Source organism: Lygodium microphyllum, chromosome 8, assembly GCF_053477565.2.
Source record: "Lygodium microphyllum isolate KBCC chromosome 8, Lygodium_microphyllum_v1.1.10, whole genome shotgun sequence".
Classification (NCBI taxonomy): domain Eukaryota; kingdom Viridiplantae; phylum Streptophyta; class Polypodiopsida; order Schizaeales; family Lygodiaceae; genus Lygodium; species Lygodium microphyllum.
The window spans coordinates 13,886,507-13,903,878 of NC_141142.1; the positions used below are offsets into that span (position 1 = coordinate 13,886,507).

Genomic DNA, 17,372 nt, shown 5'->3' on the forward strand with positions numbered 1-17,372 from the left:
GTCATGTAGATCAAACTCCCCACTATCCTCCTGAACATGGTAGGGTCTTCTATTTCATCCCCAACATCAGCACTCAACTTTACATTCTGCTCCAACGGGACTGAAAGTGGTTTGCATGCTGTCATACCATATTTGGACAACATATCCAAGCCATACTGTAATGAAGCTACACAAGTGCTGTCTTTGGATATATAGAGGAATCGGATGAAGACAAAGACCTAGAACCTACAACACCTCTTCAGGATGATTAGAAATCCTAGAAATTTTGTCGACATGAAATATAACTTATGTTGGAATAAACTCTTTCCTTGTAACTACAGTTAACCTGAGTAAAATGAGTTGCATCTAATTTGAGCCTAGAACTTGCAAATGATTAGAGATACTATGGCAAGGGATGACAGTCATAACTTGCAATGAATTTCTCTTAAGTCATTTCTTCTCAACTAATATAGGTTGGGTCTTACCAGAATGTTGAAGCTCGAAAGTATTCTTTAATATTACAAGCAAAGCTGATTGACCATGGAGCTAAGTCCCAAACTAAGAAAAGGACAACCAAACCTGCATCTCCCTTTCTCACATAAAGTGAGTGATTATCATCATAAAAATAAAAGCTAATATTGACAAGATACTCTCTGATCTTATCAGATCATGCTCTAGGTGCTTGCTTGAGCCCATAGAGCGCCTTCTTCAACCTGGACACATACATGGGATGCTCTAAATCTTTGTAACTTGCTGGCTGATCCATATACACCTCTTCCTGCAAATCACCATGCAAGAAGGCATTCTTCACATCCATTTGCTGCTGCCAAAGCAATCACACATCTCATAGTTGCCATCCTAGCAACTGGACTGAAGGTTTCTTCATAATCTATGCCATATGTCTGGGCATAGCCTTTTGCAACCAGCCTAGCTTTGTACCTACTAATAGAACCATCTGCATTGTGCTTAATCTTATAAACCCACTTACATCCAATAGCTTTCTTGCCCTTCGGCAATGATGCTAGATCCCAAGTCTTATTGGCCTCTAATGTAGCCATCTCCTCATCCATTGCTGCATCCCAATGAGTATGACCAATAACATCCTCAAAACAAGTGGGCTCAACATCCTCAACTAGTTTCACCATATAAGCATAATGGTGAGCTTCATAACCTTCAAAACTAAATCTTTTAACAAGGTATTTGATCCTGCTAGATCTTCGTATCACCGGATCACTCAATGGAGCCTTTACATTACTATGAGCTCTTTGTACACCTGGTGTCCTAACAGAAGGAATACCAAGCTCATCATCCAAGCTCTTTGAGCCACTGGAGTCTCCATCAAGAACTGTATCAATGCCATCTGACACTTTATTCTTTCCTTTGTCTTTACCTGTAGTGCTACTAGATGCACCTGAAGATGTAGAGCTACTTCTTAGTCTCCCAAACCAAGGACTACCAGATGATGTCTCTGGTCCACTAAGAGTCCGTGACTCTTGCTTTTCAGCTTGCACATGAGTGTCATGATCATCATCATCATCCAATGCATCACCACTAGATGCATACCAACTGCTCATTTCATCAAAGATGACATCCCTGCTCACTCTGAACTTACATGTGACAGGATTATAACAGCGATACCCTTTCTACTCTAAAGAGTATCCAATAAAGACCCATTTTTCTGCCTTTGGATCAAGCTTCTTCCATAGCTCATCTGGCACATGAACATCTGCAACACATCCAAATAACTTCAAGTGCGATACATCAGGCTTCTTGCCAGTAAAGCATTCTTCAGGATTCATCCCATGAACTGCAACTGTGGGAGTTCTATTCATAATGTAGATAGTAGTATGGACAGCCTCAGACCAAAAATGTTTAGGCATATTCTTTTCAGCCATTAATGCCCGTGCAACTTTTGCAATATGCCTAATTTTTTCTTTTTGCAACATCATTTTATTGTGGGGTATACCTACATGTGAACTGTCTCTTTATCCCATGAGACCTCAGAAAATCACAACTCATTCGAGAGGTACTCTCCCCCTCCATCTGACCTCAAGCGCTTTACTTTCAAGCCTGTTTCTCTTTCAATTGCAGCCTTGAAAGTTCTAAAGTGCTCAAATGCTTCACTCTTTTCCTTCATAAAATATACCCACAGCTTTCTAGAACAATCATCAATGAATGTGACAACGTATGAACTGCCTCCAAGAGATACATTTTGTGTAGGCCCCCAAATATCTGTATGCACAACATCAAGGATATTTATGCTTACATCTCTGTCATGTGAAAAGGGTTGTCTTGTCTGCTTACCAAACTGACATGCTTCACATACCTTATGAAATTCTGCAATTCTAAATGTAGGCAAACCTGTAACTAACCCCTTGGACTGCATTAATCTCAGCCTTTGTACATTTGCATGTCCAATGCGTTTGTGCCAAATTTCAATATCTGCAACAACACCTTTTCCTTTAGCATACGTAGCAGCATTCATAGTAGGAATTCCAGCATCCAGAGTAAACATACGTCCAAATCTACTTCCCTTTGCAACCAACTTGCACTTGTCATTGAAGTCTTCTACAAAGCAGTCCTTTGCATTAAATCAGACTTGCAGCCCTTGCTCTACTATCTGACCGACTGACACCAAGTTCTTTGTAATAGATGGCACATGTAATACATTTGAAAGACTCTTTGTCTTACCATCATGGAAGGACAAGGGAACTTTTCCAATGTGTGAGATTGGGTGGCATGAATCATCATCCGTCTGCACATAACCTGTATTTTGCAAATCCTGCATATCTCCAAACCATTCTGCATGGCTAGTTATATGATTGGATGCACCTGAGTCAACATACCAAACATCATCATGTGTTCCCTTTCTTGTAACAACATTCAACATATGCTGCATAACAAACAGACGTTCATTTTTGTCTTCATTCTGTCGTGAAGATGATACATAGTTTCCTTGTTGCAACTTACCACTGGGAATATCATCTTTCTTAGCATAACATTGGGCTACAATATGACCTGTTTTGCCACAGTAGTGACACACAATACCAGAGTTGTTAGAACCTCTGTTCTGCCATCCACCTCTTCCTCTAAAGCTCCCCCTGCCTCTAAAGTTACCACGACCTCTTGAAACCTGCATATCGTCAAATTGCTGATTCAATCTGTTTTGCTGATTGTCACTACCACGTCCTGTACCATGGCCTCTTGAAGAGGACCTGCCACATCCCCTTCCTGAACCGGAGTAGAAAGCTTGGACATGGTCACCACTTTTTTCAGATGTCTCACTTTGCATGTTGATTTCTTCAGTGATTATAAGGGAGACCAACTCATCAAAATCTGAAAATGGCTTTTTGACATATACGGAAGTTACAAAAGACTTCCAAGCCTTTTCATTGTTAAGTCCACCCAAGGTAGACAATACTAAATCATCATCATCGGGCATTGCATCAATCACTGCCAAGGCATCTGCAATGCTCCTTACCTTCAGTGTGCATACTCATTGATAGACATCTTCCCTTTCTTCAATGTATTCAACTCTTGCTTGAGTTGAATCTTTCGTGCCTTTGTATTTACGAAAAACATACTTTTAAGTATGGTCTAAGCTACATATGAATTCTCTGCATTTCTAATATGTCCCAGCATATTATTGTCAATTACTGCAGACAGCCAATACATGACCTTTTTGTCTTTTGCCTTTGTCTCTTCTGCAGTTGGAGGATCACTCACCTCCGACTCCTTTTCTTCACCTGAAACAAACTCATAGAGGCCTTTTCCAATAAGGAAGTTCATGACACGGAACTTCCATGAAGAGTAGTTGATCTTGTTGAGCTTCTCAATGATGGGGCTTCCACTGTTCTGTGTCATTATCACAAAACTAATACCAAACAGCAAGTAAATCTTCTACAACCCTTAACATGTAGTGTATAACAATACACCAGACAGCCTTTTTTAGTGTCTACTCAACAATATATGAAACCTGCAACCAGTTTGCAGATAAACCTTGTGTTTATTCATTGGTAAACACCTTTGAACTTATAGATCTGAAATCTGTAACCTATGCACCTGTATACGATAGACACAGCTGAAATTACAGGATACCTCGAATTGCTGTCCGCAACCTTGCGAGTCTAAAACGCGGCCTGAAATGACCTCGGATGATCAAAATAACAGCGGGAAAGCCCTAAAGGGCCTATCTGCAGAATACACAGTACTCTTTACGCACACCAAATCTCACTGCAATCTGAGATTTTTGCTCTGCCCTGCTTCCGGTGCCTCCACAGGCATTGTCCAAGAGAAGAAGTAGAGAATAGAAGAGCTTCTTACCCGTTGCTTGCTTGCTCGAATCGTTGGCTCCTCTCCTTTGCTTTAGCCTTCCAAACCAGCCTCAATTAGTGGTGCAACTTTGATACCATGCCACGAATTGCGTGGTGAGGGGACTTACTCAAGATGCTGTGCCGAACACACAGAATGCACAAGGAGAAGCTCACTCAAGAGACAAGAAGAGAGATGGAGGCCAAAACGTTTTCTTGCTGGTTTCTTCTTCTTCTTCCACACACTTTACAATGTACACAAAGTATAGATAAGATACAACATAAAGGAAAGTGGCCTACTAAGCCAAACGATGCATAACCGACTACACTAGTCGACCGGTGCTATACCTATGCCAGCTGAAAATAGGTGTAATAACCTGAATATAATAAGTAATGAGTCAGTGGCCATGTGAGAGTCATAATGACCACCGACGTGCTAAGTGTAGACGTGTGGAACCATCTAACCAGGTGGTCCATCATTAATGTCCGTATGTGTTGAGCTTGTCATCTCAACATATAGGAGTAGCAATAGGCTTGTAGTCTTCAAGACCAAATCTTTATAATAATGTCTCAACATACTTTGTTTGACAGCACAAAGCAATACCTCCATCACACTACTTGAATTGAATGCCTAAATACTAATGATGTAATATACCCAAATCTGACATGTCAAAAGCTGAATTCAACTTGGCCTTAAAATCAACAATATGTGTCTCATTACCACCTTTATGTGTGACGTATAAGTGCTCTCAGTTGGAATATTTTGAAAATCATGTGCAATCAAGTATGCATCTATCTTTTCATACCAAGCTCAAGGTGCTTAGTATGAGAAGATACATGCATGTAATACCAAGCTTGAGGTGCTTGCTTTAGGCCATACAATGCCTTTTTCAAATTGCACATGTTTTCTTGCCCCTTTTACACAAAACCACGAGGTTGAAAACACATACTTCTTCATGTAAATCACCATTCAAAAGTGCAATTTTGCTATCTGATTAATGTACATTCCACACCCATTATGAGCTTCTAATGCATCTCCATGAGTTATTTGTTTTTCATTTTAGCTACACCATTTTGCTGTGGTGTATATGGCATTGTACCTTGGTGTTTGATCCACATTGAGCTAGATATGTATTAAAATTATTAGACATATACTCTCCCCTTGATCTGAACACAGAGCACTCACTTTACATCCAAAAAGAATTTCAACCACATTGACAAGCTTTCAAACCATACACCCATGCATGCCTTGAATAGTCATCAATGAAAGACACAAAGTACAAGTAGTTGCCAAAAGACGTTTGTAGTGGACCACAAACATCAATTGCTTACAAGCTACAATTTTTGAAAACTCTCACTAAACCATTTTTTGGAAATGAAGAACATTGCATTTTTCCTAATATGTAGCCTTCATAAATGTGTTTTCCAAGTGCCTCAAGAGTAGGGAATGAAGACACATATCAGATTTCTTTAGGTGCAATAAACTAGCAAAATTCAAATGATCAAAATGTGCATACCAAAGTTTTGTATCTAAAATAGCCTATGAATATGCAATTGTGTGTGCCACATCTTTCACACATTTACTATAATGATTGAGTTTGTAGAACCCATGATATAACAAACTAGATGCAATAATTGTATCACAATAAGAGAGATCATAAATTGTACATCTATCATCAACAAACTTTACGATCAAGCCAATCTTGGCAAGTGCAAAAATTGACAACAATTTTCTTAAAAATGTCTAGTACATATAGAGGATCCATAAGTGTGAAAGTATTACCATTTACAATAGTCAGTACAATTTTCCAAGTCCTTTAATAGGATAAGAGGAGTTATTGGCACACATCATAGTCATGCCCTTAGGGGTAAGCTCGAGAGAAGTGAATAGACTGCATAATGAAGCAACATGCTTCGTGGCACCAGTTTCAAAGTACCATATGTCAGAATCCACAAAATAGACATGTAAGAATCATGTAAAGAAGGGTCATAACTACATTATGCACCAAATGCCAACTTTGTATCCTGCACAACATTTGCAGATTTTGATTTAGAAGGAGATACATTTGCAATAGCCATAGTAGCCTCTATCTTCTTAGCCTATTTTGCAATCAATCTAGGACAATTGTCCTTAATGACATGATCATTTACCTTACAATACTTGTAAAATATTTGACTTTTTTTTTTCTTATCCTTATCATCCTTCTTTGTTTTTAAGCTTTTTCTTTACCTTTTTGACTAGCCACAAAAGCTTGATCTGGAACATGCATAATGGACATGTTTTTCCTAGATTATTTTTCTTGCAGCAAAATAGAAACCAACTCATCAAACGACAAAGCATTTGCATTTCCTTTCATCATTGGATGAAAAGCATATGCACAAGTGAATTGTCTAGGAAAATCTCATCTGTAACAATCAAGTGCTCCTTAAGATCTTTGAAAAATTGTCCATGGAGTCATCTTCATCCATATGTTCACTCTAATTGCTTATGCATGTAAGCAACATAAGCCTAATTTCTTCCTTGATACAAACATGCAAGTTTATCCCAAGCATGCTTAGCTATCTTACATAAGCGAATATATGGGATCATGGTAAGTTGTGCTCTAGTATTAACTGGAGGAAAACCTACAACATTCTCAACAACATCTATTTCTATTGTTTCTTATGCATTTCTAGCTCTGAAATACCAACAAGATGTCTTTCCAATTTTGACGTCAAAGATTTTGCACAAGAGAACATAATAGCCAAAACAAAGTATATTTTGCTTTGAGAATGCTCATCAAATCTCATTCCAATATTAGGAAATCAAGTAGAGGTGTTGATGACTCTATCTAAGAGGTCTAAACCCGATGTGATACCAATTGTTGGATTTAGGATTGTAGGAATGCAAGTACATAACTATGAGAAGAGGAAGCTTGAGAGAGCACAACTTAAGGTACATTGAGAGATGTGTCAGGAGAAGATTTGCAAGACTAATTATACACTAAAAGTGAATAGGCATATATACAAGGTTGAGGTTGAAACTTTACAAAGAGGGAAAGAAGTGTCCCTACAGTCCTGAGTGTGTTTACACACATCATTATCAAAGTATGGTAACCATAAAACGTTACAAAACGGTTCATAATGGGCATAGGAAGGTGATACTAAATGCAAATTTTAAGATGGAATGAGAATGGGCTATGTGAAAGAATTATTATTGAAGTCAAGGCATGGTATTAGAGACAAATGATATAAATAGAGATATCTTACAATATTTTTGTAGAATTTAGTCTTTTTGTTCATTTGTGTCAAACAATTAATGGATACAAGGCAATGTGTGTAAGTATTTGTAAAGTTGCAAATTATAACCAATGGTTTCTCTTACTTCCAAGCCATAAGTATGTCTATGCCATGGAACCTAAACACCATGTTGTGCTCCTTAGTTATGAATATGACTAGACCATGGGACCATGGTGTTTAAGTCCCATGTTTAGGTCCCAAGTTGTCTACACCAAGTAAAACGTTCCTTAAGATCAATTCATATGGGCGTGGACCTAAGAATCATACATAATCGAATAATGAGGTGACCTTTTGTCTTTGTGTATTGTTTTCTTTATTTTACACTCGCTATATTTTTAAACTTTTTATCTGCAAAACATAAGAAAGTTTAAGGTTTCACCCTTCTAATATATACATAATAATTAGGAATTTCTAGGTAGAGCACAAATTGTTGTAATATTATTTCCAAGAGAGACACTATACATTATTTTTTGCTTATATCCCCTTATCTTATTTGATTGGTCTTTGTTCTTATATCCCCTTATCTTATTTGACAAGATGGAAATAATGTTAGCATGATAGTGCGTACATGGAAGACACAAATAATAACTAAGTGAGAGAATGAAGCATGAAATATAAAAAGAAGGCCCCTATCACATTCTACGTTCTTATGGTCTTGAAAATTATAAATGTTGCATGTGAGTAACATGATACATAAGAAAAAGTAGCTTACAAAAGGCTTAAGTTATAGGCTATAACAAGAACATGTAATAATTTGTCTATTCTAAGCGTAGTGTCCTAAGTGCCTAGCCCTATAGATGGGACCTAGATAACTTGTTTTGTAATACTTTTTCTATTCAAAGTATAGTGTCCTAAGTGCCAAGTCCTATAGACATGGGACCTAGATAGCTTGTTTAGTGCAAACATCATTTAATCTTTCTCTATGTGTATCATTATCTCTCTCTTTTACACTCCTTTAGACTTAAAATCCTTGCATTATGAGTTGCATGACACAAAAAAAGTGCATAAATTTTAAATGAATGATGATGCAACCTTTCGTCTTTGTGTCTCATTTTTTCTTTCATTCACACTCCTTATTATGTTTTAAACTATTTGTGTATACAATATAACATAGCCAAGTTCTCTCCAAGATATTTTTTTCAAATCCATAAAACTTAACTATTGCATAGGCAATATTGATACTTGTTCACATTTTACTTTGTCTTATTCATGATGATGGAAAGAATGCTTGCATGATAATGCGCACAAGGAAGACAATAAATAACTCAAGAAGAGAATAAAGCATCAAACATGCAAAGAAAGGCCACATAAAAAAATCTACATTCAAATGTACTTTAGGCTTATAAACCTTGCATGTGAGTTGCATGACACATTAGAAGAAGTGACTAGTATGAGGGCTAGTATAAGTCTTAAAGTACCAAGTATATGAAAAACATGTGACAATTCATCTATGCAAAACATAGTATCCTTAAGTGCCAAGCCATATAGAAATAGGACCTAGACAACATGCTAAGTGTAAGCATGAGTTAATCTTTGTTTCTTTGTGTATCATCATCTCTCTCCTTCACATTAAATAACGGTGGGATCAATAAGAATCTACCTTAAAAAGTCAAATGTAGTCAAAGCAATGGATATAGAATATGTAAGGGATAGTAGGATTAAATAGTGACTTAAAATCAAAACAGAATATAATGTTTGTAAATGTTAATGTATTCGTCCACCTTAGAAGATTTAGTATTTTGAAAAAAAAAGTTGTTACTTATCATATACTACATGTACATACTCAAGGAATGTATTCACTTTCAAATGTCTTGTCAAACAAGTTTCAAAGTACAAAAGTATTACTACTAAAGTATTATTGATAGAAATATGTCCAAATGTTTTAAAATTTATGAGTGAAGTGACAAAACAATGAATTAGAGAAGTGAGCTCAAATATGTCCAAATTTTTCAAAATTTATGAGTTGAAGTGACTAAATAATGAATTAGAGAAGTGAGCTCAAATAGATCGACCAAGAGCAAGAAAGAAATATATTGTTAAAACAATATGAAAAGATCCCAAAACTATCACAAGTATGGAAAAACACGAACATAAGCTCAATTGAGAAGAGAAAAGCTAGCCATATCTCTCCTACCAGAACTTAGATGCATCGAGTGGAGTCACCATGAGATTCAAACATTGATTGAAAGTCCAATCCTCCTAGTACATTACAAATAGACATGAATTGACTCAATAAAGACTTAACTTGTATGTAGACGAAGACATTGATAACTACAAGCATGGAAATAAAAACATCTCAAATGAAGAAATGGTGTGAAATATACTTCGCTATAGCGTTCTTTCATCAATACTAGGCTCTCCGTCATGTCACAGATGAAACTTGAAGAATCTAATTATAATGGTTGATGTTTGGGGTATGCCACACCTCTTTCTCACACTTACTGCAGACAAAGTCACAAGTATACATGATGGTCAGAGATCCAACAAATTAGAATCAATAGCATGTGAGTTTAATCTAGATTTCTCATGGAAAGATTGCCTGGTAGAATGCACACTCATGTTCCATATCAAGTTTCACATTTTCTTCAAGTAATACATCCTTGCAAAGGATGATTGCCTTGGATGTGTCCAATGTTATGTTGTTAGGTACGAGGTCCAACATAGAGGCTCATTGCATGCACATGTCATTCTTTGGATACATGAGACCGGCAATGAGAATATAACAAATGAGATTTACGCATATTTCCAATTGATAAGGAGGACTGCAACTTAACACAAAGATTGAGAAGACTAGCTTATCAAAACAACTTCACACGTTGCTAAGTTTGCTACATGCTAAGTACTAAACAAACAAGCCATTAACCCTAGTGCAAGGCAAAAAAAAGAAGGCACTATAAAATACAAGAAAAATCTAAAAATATGAACACAATGGAAGAAATGTTGAAGAAGTGTAAGGACAGCCCCCGAAAATCCAAGGCAAGTGCAAAAGGCGGAATAAAAGAGTGCCAGGCTCCCTCCTGTGCAAATTGTAAAATCTAGATGAGCGTATATGAAGGGATAGGGTGGAATGGAAGGGAGTAGGAAAAGAGGACCTTGGCAAGATACCCGATCATGTAAAAAGGGGATGGGTGCCCAAAAGTTTTGGGACTTGTATATTGACCCAAAAAGTGAAGGAGAAGCTCATTATTTGGTGTGTGACTAAAGTGGTCTCTTCTCCTCTTGTCTTCTCTTCTTCTTGCTTGCTTGTGCTCGTGCTTGAGAGAGGGAGTGTGAGAGGGTGAGGAAGTGAGTGAGTGAGGGTGAGGGACCGCGGTGAAGAATCTCTCCACCTTCTCCTCTCTACTTCTCTTTTTCTCTTCTCTCGTTGCACGCTCGCAGCTATGGAGGATGGAGCAAGGTGGAGGGTTGAGGATGCTTGAGCTTGCATCTCAAATCGTGGAGCTATCGGAGGGATTGAGGAAGAGGCTACTCCATCGAGCATCAATGTAAGCTCCCTACACTCATAGGATCGAACGTGCGTTGGCTAGGTGAGAGATAGCCATTTGTCCTCGCTTGAAATACTTGAAAAAGAATAAGTGGTTAGTGGGTCTTCGCGGTTGAGCTTGAGCTCACCTCTACATTTTGGTTCTGTTGCCGAGACCAACGGATTCAAGCTTGAGCACTTGCACGCTTCAAATCGAGCGTCAAAGTAGGGTTCATCTCGAATCAGTGCTCTTTGTAGGTAAGAGATTTGGGAGTTTAATCTTCAAAGCAAGTAAGTATTTTGTGTTTTGAATGATTTGAGAAGTAGGAGGAATCATTTCAGTACTTTGATTGTGATTTTTGTTGCATTTAGAGTAGCCTAGGATTTGGAAATCAAAGCATACCGTTGTAGGGTTGTTGCTGTAAACATGCCCAAAACAAGGGCAAAAAGTGGGCAAAAAAGGGGCAAGATTCCACCGGAAACGCAAGAGCATCAGTACTTTGATTGTGATTTTTGTTGCATTTAGAGTAGCCTTTGATTTGGAAATCAAAGCATACCGTTGTAGGGTTGTTGCTGTCAAACATGCCCAAGAAAACAAGGGCAAAAAGTGGGCAAAAAAGGGGCAAGATTCCACCGGAAACGCAAGAGCAAGCATGGGGCAACCCTTGGGTGTTGGCCCAGGGGTATAAGACCCAAGGAAGGGGGAAGAGAGAGAGAGAGAGAGAGAGAGAGAGAGAGAGAGAGAGAGTATCATGGGAGTTGGCTCCTTGATCCTCGCATACGGGCGTTTCCATCATCCCAGGTGAGCTAAACTTGAGCCCTGGTTGTTGTTTAATGTTCTTGTGAAGTTTGACAATAGGTGCTTGCCACCTTGGATTGAATTGGGAAAATTTGTGCCTTTTCGATGAACTCATCACGCAGAATCGCCTCGTTCGATTCCCAAAATCAGACAATCAACCCTGTCAGCCCTGATTGCCTCGGGGGAAAATCGGCTTGTTTGATTTGGATGATTGAAGATCGGACTGTCCCATTGGCAAAATCAGCACACCAAAAATCGGACATCAGTCCAAGAGAATCGGCCCATTCGATTTAACTAGTCTAATTCTGAGAATTGGATAAAGCCCAAAATTGGCTAAACCCAAAATCAATCGAAGTTGATAATAATCAGCTTGTTCGATTTTGAGAATCGGATGACTGAGAATTGGCTGAGGTTGTAAAAAACAAAACCATAATTGATCGACCCTACCAATCAATGCATAGACTGTAGCCCAACCGAGTAGGACGACACAACATAAATCCTAGCAGACCCAAGAGTGGCCAATAATCATGCTTAGAGCCAAACTAGGCTAGGACAAAGAGAGTGGAGTGAACACGATAACTGTTTCTTTGCGTTCGCACACCACTCTAACATGAACACTTGAAGTGCACTGAAGAAAGCTCAAAGCCTGATTTCGCATCGTGCACAAAAAAGACACCACATGCACAGTGAGTGAATATAAGTTGAGGATTGGTTGCAATAAAAAGGAATGCACTCAGAAATAATAACGGAACAAACCCACTAGTAGGAGACGACCCCAAACATAGAACGGAACCTTGGACCACGAGACCACCAAGAAGGGCAAGAAGCGAGTGCCATTGGAACCGCAATTGTCCCCAACCTCTCATAAGCAGCCTAGCGGACCAAGAAACTGTTAGCATGGCAGGGATATGCACGAACTTTGAAAATGATGAGCTACACGTGAGGGATTTCATGATCGAGATCCAACAAATGATAGGGAAATATGACCTACAAGTGAAGGTAGACCATCAAGGTAGGCTAGTAGGAGATCATAGCTAACCTTGAGGAAGAGAGAAAGCTAGCACGATAAGAGTTGTAGTGCACGACATCATACAATCAAGAGCAGCAAGTTAGGAACTTGCAGTGAGATATGGAGATGCGAGAGGCCCATCAAATACTAGCTCTAGCCAATAGGAATCGAACATGACCAAACGTAGAGAGGGAGAGAGCGCTAGAAGCAGATCTTACGTTGAGCGAGCTTCTCATGAATCTACTCCTAGACAACATTGATGCAGAGAAAAGTGGAGCAGCTTTGGCAACCACATTGCTAGCAGGATTAGGAATCAACCAAGGCTCTAGGAGCCAGTTGAAAATCCCTGCAGTCGCGAAGCAACTAGATAAGTATTAGTCTAGTGACGACTCGTATAGCTTTGTAGAGCAGTTCGAGCAAGTCTGCGAGGCAAATGGCTTCACTGACCTCGCTCAATGCACACAAGATTTTGGCTTATGCCTAGGTGATAAGGGCAAAATGTGGTATACTAGCTTAGACACGGCGGATAGGACCAACTTCAATGACCTCAAGAGTCTCTTCATTGAGAGATTGTCTGAGGCGGGATATTTTGACAACCTCATAGTGAGATTGATGAACGTTAAGCAGAGGGACAAGGAGGACATTAGGGACTATGTTACTCATGTGCAGAGTCTCTTTAAGAGGATCCCGACCAATGAACAACGAACAAAGAGAGCTATATCCACAATGTTTATCAATGGAATCCACAACGAAGAGCTCTATAAGGCCTTAGCAGGCAACTCAAGTTTGTAGAGAGAGGCGCTGGCCAGAGTCTTTGAAGAATCTATATGAGTGGACGATTAGCTAAAGGAAAGAAGCTCCAGGAGTATGAATCAAGATGAGGATAGGTTTAGAACTTTAGAGAGAGCCACTATGTCTAGTGAAGGATCATGCCAGACCATGCAAGACAAGGAAAAGTCCATGACCAGAGCCAAGAGCTAGCCGAGATGAAAATGGAGCTAGCTAGATTGCAAGAATTAGTGAGGAGACCTATACAGCCTCATGTCCAGTGTGTGTATTGTGTCAAAAACCACCTTTCAATCGAGTGTTAGGACTCTAGGTCTTGACCTTATGCTGATTGCGGTAGATTCAACCATGATGCCATGCATTATAGGCTACCGAGGAGAATCCCATATCCACAAGCCTACAACCAAACATACCTTGGGAACCTGCCACCAAAATTCTTCAAGAGGGGAGCCGCATTGGCTCTTCTAGCACCTAATGATGCTAAACCAGTCATTCCTAGGATAGAGATCAATCCCATAGGTATACCTAGGTCACTGGGACCCTTCATAACCCATCCACTGAGTGATGCTCCAGTCCACTATGTAGAGGACCCATGCAAAGAGGAAGCCTATGTGAACCCTTACATCTCATATGACGAAGAGGGAAACCCAATCCTTATGGATTATAGACTGGTTCCGGTGATGGCGTTAGGAAGAGGTAGGGGTAGAGGCTTGGGTCACCATCCCAAGACCCGATTACGTGTTGACATGCGGACACCCAGGCCACATCTCTTTGTGCTGCCCTGAGAGGGAACTAGCTAACTGATAGAAGGCAGACCTTAGGTGTGCGAAGTGTGGAATCACTCACTTGTTCGTAGATTATCCTAAGCAAAAACCAACCACTAGCTTAGCAATCATACCATCTATATCATTGGGTTTGTTTGGAATCAAAATGCTTGATGGGGAGGCTACGCCCATCCCATTGCATGTGATGACCCGAGCATAAACAAAACAAGCAGGCATATCATTGCTAGGACCCAGTAACTTAGACGCCACCTCAATAGGGAAAAGGAGCCATAGGCAAAGAAGGAAGAAGACTAAAGAAAAAGTCACAAGATTGAGAGTTCTACAACGATGCCAAAGGGCAAGAAAATTATAGATGAAGAAGCGGAGACCTGCTCCAAAGACGGCACAAAAAAGGAGTGCACGAGTCGGCAAATATCCTAACCCAAGGCACCAACTTGAGGCAATATACAAGATCAAGGATCCTGAGCCTATCTTGGAGGACAATCTAGATGACCTCTCTTGTGCAAGCACACTAGTTTCACCAACGCGCCCATGGACAAAAGACGATACTGCACCTCAAGCACCTCCTCTTAGGAAAAGCACAAGAACACCAATGAAGCAAACTAATCAAGGCCATTGGCTAGGGAATGCAAAGTTAGGAGAGAGACAAGCAGCTAGCAACCTTCTTATGACACTAGTCAACACCCCTGTAACTCTGAGCTTAGGAATCTTGCTTCGGCAAAATTTGACACTATGGCCAGAGCTAAAGCAGTGGGTAGCAGGACTTGTAGAGTCAGGAGCAATCGACTTGCATGACAATGATACAGTCACGCAGATACCTAGTCTAATGCTGCACTCGATGCCCAAATCCTTACACGTTAATGCTTTCTGAGAAGGCATAGAGATGCATGCTATGTTACTAGTCTTGGCACTAGGAGATGCCACGAGAAAGGGGATTGTAGACATGGGGGCATGCATAAGTGTGCTTAGCCATGCAGTGCTCTAGGCTTGAGGTAACCCGCTTGTCGAGAATGCTAGGTTCAAAGTCACACTAGCCAATGGAATGAGGGTGAAACCATTCAGAGTGTTGAAGAATTGGCCATTGAAGATTGCAGGAGTGCAATTCCAAGTAGACTTCGTTGTCGTTAAAGGTGTGGAAAATGATATCATGCTAGGCTGACCTTGGATGAGGAATGCATGAGTCTTTTAAGACTAGGGTAACGGTCTAATCTTTGTAGGTAATCAAACGAAATCAGTGAGGATGGAGATGAACACTTGAAAGACTACACTAGTTGACTTATAGGCCATCTCTACTCTATTGAAAGGTGATAATCTAGTTAGAGAATCGTACGTGGGGCCACTGACAAAGTACATACCATGTCTAGAGGATGAGCTAGATTGGATGCACGTGCTTGCCACTATCAATCTACCATTCTCAGACGATGAGGAATACAAGCGCGCTGCCAAGACAAGAAGTGAGCCCAAGAACGAGTCCTCAATACCCTTATGCATGAAGGATTGTAGTCAATTATAAGTGGTCAAGAGAATAAGCCAAGGGAAGCTACACTTTCAATTGTATGGGATAAAAATGATGATAAGGCTCAAGCTATTATCAAGCTCAAACTTGATGACAGCTACATTCATCATGTTGATAATTGTGAAACTTCTTACGCCACATGAGATTGATTAGAAACCTTATTTGGAGCTCATTCCAAATCCTCAAAATATGGCTTACTAATTGAATTTTTTAGGCTCGACATGCAAAGTAATACCTCACTTGCAACTCATTTGAATTATATGGAAAGCTTGTTGACACAACTTGCAGGAATCAACCTGAAGATGGATAAAGACATTTGCATTGGAGTGCTTCTCAAAAGTCTTCCACCTGAATTTGATAATGTGTCTACCACATTAATCAACAAGCCAAAGCCAAAACTTGTGGACATCAAAGCCTCTCTCCTGGAAGAGGAAAAGAAGATCAAGAACAAAGGAGAAACAAGCATCCCAAGAGGAGACCAACGACTCCTCTATGTGAAAGGGAAGAAGAGCGTAGTCTATGACTTTTGTAAGAAACCTAGGCATATTGAGAAATTCTACAATGCTAAGAAAAAATCTCAAAGAGCATATCTTGCTACAGTCAAAGAAGATGAAGACAACATTGAAGAAGAAGGAGAAGAAGAAACCCAAGATCAAAAGGACCACCAATCTCTCTTTTGTAGCTCATTTTCTAATGATAGACTGTTTTAAATTTTAACATGTGGACTTGCCTTATGTTCCCACCATAAGCTCCTAAACTCTTTATGTAGCCTCTGCACACTACAACCTCTACACACAGTGAGGCCTTGTAACAGCCTCTAGCTTTGTATGGTTGCTTTAGTTTCTTCCATGCCTACACTTAGCAAGGTTCTACTCACGACAACCTCTATATACTCAGTGTCTTTTACGGTTGTGATTGAGGAGGGGTGTTGAGAAACGTGCAATCACATCCACCATAGCCTCTTTGTATGGGACAAACAAGGCAAAGAAGCAAACTGCAAATAAAGCCTTAGACTACATCATGTATGCATGATTTATTAAAACCATGGTTGTTGTATACCATCTACTGTAAGCCTATAAAGGCACTCATCCCCACACTCATTCCATCAGTCATTATCAATCAGTTGCACTTGCATTATGCTTGGATAATATTAGTTCTTCTTCTTTGTCAATGCTTCTGCCTCATTATGATTGTCTATTTGCTCATCAATGATCCTCCATAGCATGCATTCTCAGTATTCTAACATGGTGTCGGAGTGGGTTTTAAGTCAGAGAGTCATCAGGCCACTAATTGAGTCATTTCAGTTTGAATTTTTGGCTCCCTCCACTTTTCCTTGGATCTCTCACCTACCTCCATAACTACCCACCTTCAATGGAGGACTTGAAGCTCCCAATCCAGGCCATTTCAGCTCATGCTTCCTTCTTGGCAAACCTTCCCTCTAGGCGC

General features: G+C 39.7%; 1 protein-coding gene across 1 annotated transcript in view; it reads left to right on the forward strand.

Annotated features, from left to right (window-relative positions):
• LOC148031988 (uncharacterized) overlaps nt 1–17,372 on the forward strand; it is a 39,651-nt gene that overhangs the window by 2,345 nt on the left and 19,934 nt on the right. The gene's annotated exons all lie outside the window — the stretch shown is intronic.